General features: G+C 40.8%; 2 protein-coding genes across 2 annotated transcripts in view; both read right to left on the bottom strand.

The window, feature by feature from the left end:
- LOC138165848 (alcohol dehydrogenase E chain-like) overlaps nt 1–7,034 on the bottom strand; it is a 417,804-nt gene that overhangs the window by 266,605 nt on the left and 144,165 nt on the right. The gene's annotated exons all lie outside the window — the stretch shown is intronic.
- Nucleotides 1–7,034, bottom strand: part of LOC138165852 (all-trans-retinol dehydrogenase [NAD(+)] ADH7-like) — a 224,302-nt gene that overhangs the window by 73,103 nt on the left and 144,165 nt on the right. The gene's annotated exons all lie outside the window — the stretch shown is intronic.

Here is a 7,034-nt window from a genome sequence, read left to right as displayed (position 1 = left end):
TCTCTCTCTCTCTCTCTCTCTCTCTCTCTCTCTCTCTCTCTCTCTCAGCAATTGGGGTTCAATGACTTGCCCAGGGTTACAGAGCTAGTCAGTGTCTGAGGCTAGATTTGAACTTAGGTCCTCCTGATACCTACTCTATTCACTGTCCCACCTAGCTGCTACAAAGCTGCCCAGTCTCACTATAATCTTATGGCTTTTTATCGATTGGCTATCAGTGTTTACTGAACCCTGGGATTTCTTAGCAAAATTTTATCACTTTATTAATATGTCTTTGACAATTGACTTAAGCATTGTATAATCATTTGTTTCTATTAGAATTTTTAGAAGCTAAATAGTAAGCCTACTTCAGCCTATTTTTAAATAAGACATATCCTAGTTCTGAGTCTCTATCTCCTTCACTTTCTTCAACTTCAAAACATAAATCAATAGGCAAATGTGGCTATCTCCCAAATATCAGTGTGGGATAGCTTTCTTACAGTTGGAAGAGAGTTTAAAAATAAACCCAAAAAACCCAGTTATTTATCAATATGAAGAAAAGAAGTTTATCATGAGCAAGACAATACAAAGACTGGAATACTGAGATTTCAGAAAAGATCATTTTTGCTGGTGATATTTGATTTTCCACTCAAGACTACAACAATACCATTATCAGAAAGACTATAAGATCAGGGCGTCTTCATTAGAGTGTAAAACATCCATCCCCCCAGCATGTTTGGGGGATATTTTTACTTCCAATGGACTTTGATATAACTGTGTTGATATGCTGAAAAGCAGAATCATTCCTGGAATTACAACAATTCCTAAATGGAGATGGATTGTTGCAATACAACCTCGACAATCCCACATGTCACAAAAGGCTAAAAATTATATGAGATTATTTATTTAGTATTAAAAATTATACAGCCCATTAAGTTTCGCAAAGCACTTTACAAATATTACCTCACATCTTATCCTCACCACAGCCCTGGAAAGTAGGTGCTCAGGTTATCTCTCATTTATAGGTGAGGAACCTATGGCAGGCATAGATTAAGCAATTTACCCAGGTCTACATAGCTCAATTCTATAAGTCTGGGAGAAAACTTAAACTCTTCAGGTTTGGGCACACTATCCACTGTGCCACCTGCCTGGAGATAAGCATGTTTCAGTGACCTTGAAATTTGCCTGATTTAAAACCATTAAAAGCCAGTGAGTGTTAATTAATGCTAGACTTGGAGAAAATGGACTGTTCATCAAAGGTGTGCTTAATATTCCTCCTGATAAGTGTGTTTTCATGATGAAGAGAAAAAAGAATGTGTCAAAATCTTGCAAAGTCAGTGCCAAATTACATAGAACAAGTGGTTGCAGCAAATATATGTATATATGTATATCACATATTAAATAGTTTTGAATATGTAAAAACTAAGATTTATTATATACCAGTCATTAAAAGTAATTATTCGGTTTGTCCTGGTTATTTTGAAAATTGTAAAGTGGGTTAAAAAATATAAAATGTATATCTGTCTCCAAATTCTCTCAGCCCCAGTTTTATAAACACCATGCTTCACATCCCATCCAGCCTAACCCCAGGGCCATTTTGCTATTTGCCCCATCCTTGCTCTGCTACTCCCCACCTGGAACCAGGTCTTGATCAGACCTCCAAGAACCAAGTCCTGGTCATGGAGGAATTAAGCCATTCAGCTTTGGAGTTCTCTTTGGAGGGAGACTCATAACTCTTATATATCTCAGTTAAAATAGGCTGAAGTAGATTTATTGTTTAGCTTCTAAAAAATTGACTTGGAGACCTGTGACTAAGGTCGTTTGATTGGTGTGCAAAATGAACGCAAGTTCACTTAGTTTACTATATCTAGCTGGCCCCTGATCAGACCCTGCTTTATCTTTCAAGAAGTTATCTGGCCATCTCACCTTTCCACTGTGCTATGTGTCATTCACTTTCCATGACCACTCTAGGCATAGTAATCAGATCAATGATGGCATTGCTTTTGTCAAGAAAGTCAAGAAACCTATTAATAGATGGATACACTCATCATCTCTGTGACTTCTTGGACCAAAGCTCCCTTGTCTACCCACAGTTCTCTTTTATGTGTTGTCCTGTTTTATTAAAATGTAAGCCCCTTGAGGGCAACAGTTCTCACTTTTTCTTTTGTAATTATAGCACAGTGTCCCACCAAGATTAAATGATTAATAAATGCTTTTTCATTCAATCAATTAGGTTTAAAGTTTTTCTTCAGGCTCCAGCCTCCTCTTTCTTCCTTCTTTAAGGCACCCTTTTCTGTCTCTTCAGCCATCAAGGACCCCCAAAAGTTCCTTGACCTTCCTCCCCATTAAAGCTTGCTCTCAAAGGAGCTGATTAATTAATTAATAGGTCCATATACCTGGGAAACTATGGCAAGATCCAAAATTCGCTGCTTTAGACAGTATAAAAAGTTTCACAATCCCAAGAGAAAACAAAGCTTTAATTTCAATTTAAACCTTCCTGTCTACATCTTGACTTTACTTGATATTAGTGTTGGGCTGTGCTCACTTTTTTTTTGGAGGCAATGAGATTAAGTGACTTGTCCAAGGTCACACAGCTAATAAGTATCTGGAGTCACATTTGAACTCAGATTCTCCTATTTGAACTCAGGTTCTCCTGCCTCCTGGTCCAGTGCTCTATGTACTGAACCTCCCAGCTGGTCCCTCTGCTCACTTCTAAGGAACATCTGGCCCTTTCTGTCCTTCTGCTGCCCTCCCGATCTGAGCTCTGCAAGCTCCTGACTCAGGTTGGGGTCTGTTGGCTGGCGTGTGGTTGAGTTTCAGTAGATTGCTGCTGGACTCAGCCACTGCTAGCTCACTGGGAGGTCCTGCAGGTTCAGAACCATTGAACTGCTGACTCCCCTTTGTTTTTGGTTTCTTGCCCTGGTAAATTCCATGTGTGAGGCTTAAGGTTAGAACTGAGCTGCCACTCTGCTCTTGAACTCAGAGCCAACCAGCAAAGATTCTGGGACTTGATTCTTGCTCAGGACTCAGTTATGGGGGAGGGACCCCAGGGCTAAGACAGTTCTTCTCCACTCTGGATGTGTGACCTGGGACTGGCGAATGGGAGACAGAGTCACCAGATGGCCCTTGGAATGACCATCTGCTTCCTCCCTGGTGCTGTCTCAGCTCCCTTTCTGTTCCTCTGCGCTGGAATGTCCCCCATCCCCACCCTAGTCTGATTCACTCTGCTAATAAGAATTCAGTCTGGTACATTTTCTAGGTTTTTATGGAGGGTATGGGTGAACTAGGAAACCACCATGACTCCACTCCAGCCTCATATGCTTGGAAAAGTTTTAAAAGAAAAGCCATGATTTCATACTGAAATCTTGGGAAAAGGATTGAGGACAGCAGAACCTTTTGATTATAAATGTGTCTGGTTCATTGGCATCTCAGATTGATAGATGTTGATAGATCACATTTATACTTTAATTCCACGGGGATGCCACGTAAGCATCACCAGGACCCTCTTTCTCTCACTGGGCTGGCCCTCAGTCTGCTCCTCACATCAGGCCAAGGTTTGTTTGTTGCTTTCTACCCAGAGGAGGGACAGTGGGGAGGAGAAAGGGGGTACAGACCACAGCCACCACTATACAACTGACTCCCTCACTGCTTACTCTCAGGATCCTAGGGATAAGAGAAATTATTATTTCTCTCATATTAATCATCAATTATTGAATTAGGACCGATATTTTTCTCCTTTTCTATTTTCTCATTCAGAAATCAGCCTCTGTAAGGTTATTTAGGAAGCCTGTGAAGTACAGGACTGATAATGAGAGGGAAAATTCAGATCTGTGACTTGTCCAGGGTCACACAGCTATTAAGTGTCCGAGGCTAGATTTGAATTCAGGTCTTCCTGACTCCAAGCTACAAAGACAAAATGAAGAACAGTTACTACCCTCAAAGAGCTTACATTCTACTGGGGGTAAGGGGGGGGGGAGGAGACAGAAAACAGCTAAGTGTGTAAGGTTCATTTTTACATGTGAACAACTTGGTTGCTAAAAGGGGCAGGACAAAAACCAATGATTACAGAAAATGACTAAAATAAACTTGAAAACATCAAGCCTTCAGGGGAAAAAAAACTTTAAAGAGACATATGAACTTTTCTAAGGGGCAGTTTTCTATCTACTTGATAGCATATTTCAGTGAACATATTGATAAGATCTGTTTGAAAGGAGAGCAACTTGGCCATCTAGACTTTGGGATCCATCAGCTAATTTACTCGCTTCTGTTTTCAGAGTTTTGAATTTTGTCACAGAAATTATAAATCAGATAACTGCTTGTAGACTAGGGGAAAACTATACAAAGATTGTTTAGGGCCACATCTGACAGAAAGGTAGAATTATTGGGTTTCACATCATAAATTAGAAACGAAAGAGGCAGCTAGCTACATTGGATAGATAACTGGTTCTAGAGTCAGGAGGACCTGAGTGCAAATTCAGACTCAGACACTTAATAGCAGGGTGCCTTGAAAGGGAAGCACCAATAAGATGTTCTTTGGATAGTATGAGAGACTGGTAAAACAAGTCCTGAGCATTTGCCCAAACCTAAAGCACTGAGATTACATCCAGGAGTGGGGAACCTGCGGCGGCCTCGAGGCCACATATAGCCCTCTAGGTCCTCAAGTGTGGCCCTTTGACTGAACCCAAACTTCACAGAACAAATCCTTAATCATTAGACAATGGCAAGAGGAAGTCAAGGGCAGAATTTAGACCCCCTAGTTTGCCATCAGCTCTTTCCAGCATCTTTGGGCTTATGATCGAGGAGTCTATTACCCTCTTTGCTCTCAGGCCATATGGGGAATAAAAACAAGCCTGAAGATTTCAGGGTTAGGAGGAAGTTGGAACCAGCTTTCTACTGGCCCTGTAAACTTTAGCTCCACAAAGGAACTGAAAAAGAACTCCATGACAGCAAGGTGAGAGGTGATGTATTGGAATTAAGAATGGTGGGCAGCTAGGTGATGCAGGGCATGGAGTGCGGCCCTGGAATCAGGAGGACCTGAGCTCAAATGTGGCCTCAGACAATTTCTTAGCTGTGTCACCCAGTTTGCCTCAGTTTCCTCATCTGTAAAATGAGCTGGGGAAGGAAATGACAAACCACTCCAGTATCTTTGTCAAGAAAACCCAAATGGGTTCGCAACTGAAATGACCCAACAAGACTTTTAATTTATTGGAATTAAGAATATTATACTGTTGAGACAAAGGAAAAGCCCAAGAGACAGAATTTCTGGGTAATTAATAATCAATGTATTAATTAGGCTAGCTGATAATCAATAAATTGATGGTCAGTGGTTTCCCTCAGTACCCAAAGACAAAACCATGAGATCCCTGAATACTTAGATACCTTTGGAAAAGGAGGTGCTCTGGCAGGTGAAAATCAACTCTGATTGGTAAATAATGAATGAGGGGGCAGACATATCAATGAGGAGGTGGGCTCAAGGTCTTCAGCTCCGACTGCTGAGAATGTGAGTTGATGCAATGCAGTTACTTCTAGCAGTCTGAAGGGGAACTCCATCCCTACCCAGATCACTCTGGTTGGTTTTCTTCATAAACTGGGTTACCCTAAGCTCCAATGGGGGACTTCAAGGGCACAGACTTACTTCCTAAGGGTAGGAATTCATCTGGATTAGATTCTGTGTGGAAGGTCTTCTAGTCTGGGGGGGGGCCTCCCCTTTTCCCCAAGATCTCAAAGCATGTTCCCAGAGGATTTGGGCAATCTCATCTATCAGCAATGTCCTTTAGAGACAGACTGACAGACCTATAGGGGCTGGTCCCTGAATGAGGAAATAAAGAGAAAAAAGCCTTACCCTAATTTACTAATTGGTTATTAATATAATAGAAAAAAACAATCACCTCTCTCAATATTTTTACCTGCATTGGTACATTATGTATTTAGCTGTATTAGTATGTATTTTTTTTTAGTTATGTCCATATGTTTTATAGCTCATGTTGATAGCAAGGTGGCATCTGTGAATAGAGCTCTGGATGTGGCATCAGAAATACCTGCCTCAGACACTTAGTAATTGTATGACCTTGGCAAAGTCACTTAACCTCACTTGACCCCAGTTTTCTCATCTGTAAAATGGGGATAATAATATCACCAGCCTCAGATTGTTGTGAGTATCAAATAATGCACACAAAGCACTTTGCCAAACTTAACACGGCTCTGTAAGTGAATACTCTTGGCTAATCACGATCAAATTCTTACTAATGTGATGCCTTTGTTTTGGGGGGTTCTAAGTTTTGTTTTGTAATCATCAAAACCAGCCTTAGCTGTGAGGTGAGTCATGAATATTTGAAAATTCTGAGGGAACTTCATTACTCAGTTTTGGTCTGCCACGGACTTGTATTTCTTTGCAATCAGACACGTCTTTCTACCATTTTGCCCCAATGAGCTGATGAGGCTTGACCTCTAACATAGAGAAGGATTTCTATACTGTGTGTAAGTCTAAGAAAAGTAAAGTATATATGAATATTGTCGAATAAGACCTGTATTCTGAGGTCCTCTTAGGAAAGCTCTCTATTGCGATAAAGAAGCAGCACCATGAGGACAATTATTAACTTCTCCTGTGGGAACTGAGGAGGGCTGAGGGCTACTAACCCTGGACATCTTTCTTCAGACCTCCTTGTGCTTTTCTATCTCTAGAATCATCCCCAAAGATCTTGGCCACTATACATTAGAAGCAACCTCCTCCCCATGCCTCTCACCCCCAATCATCCCACCTACCGAAACAATCACTTTATTCTGTTTTATTGTGCTGTTTCTTTTGCCCATGTTTTGCTTACTTCCCATAAATTGACCAACTCTAAAAATGGAGACTCCCACAAGAATAGCAATTTGTATCTCCAGTTCCAACATAAACATTACAAAGGCCACTTGGGCAAATTTGCAATTATCTAAATAAGTCATACTGTTAAACGTAATATACCCCAAATGATTATTTTATAAGGAAATAAATAAGAGGCAGGGCACTTGATGGAAAGGACATTGGGCTTATAGTTGGAAGGTCTGGGCTTGAGTTC

This window comes from Petaurus breviceps, unplaced genomic scaffold (genome assembly GCF_028583685.1).
Source record: "Petaurus breviceps papuanus isolate PSGF00001 unplaced genomic scaffold, PetGlider_PUasm1.0 126, whole genome shotgun sequence".
Taxonomy (NCBI): Eukaryota; Metazoa; Chordata; class Mammalia; order Diprotodontia; family Petauridae; genus Petaurus; species Petaurus breviceps.
The sequence above is the reverse complement of the archived record's forward strand: the minus strand, read 5'-3'. Positions and strand labels throughout refer to the sequence as shown.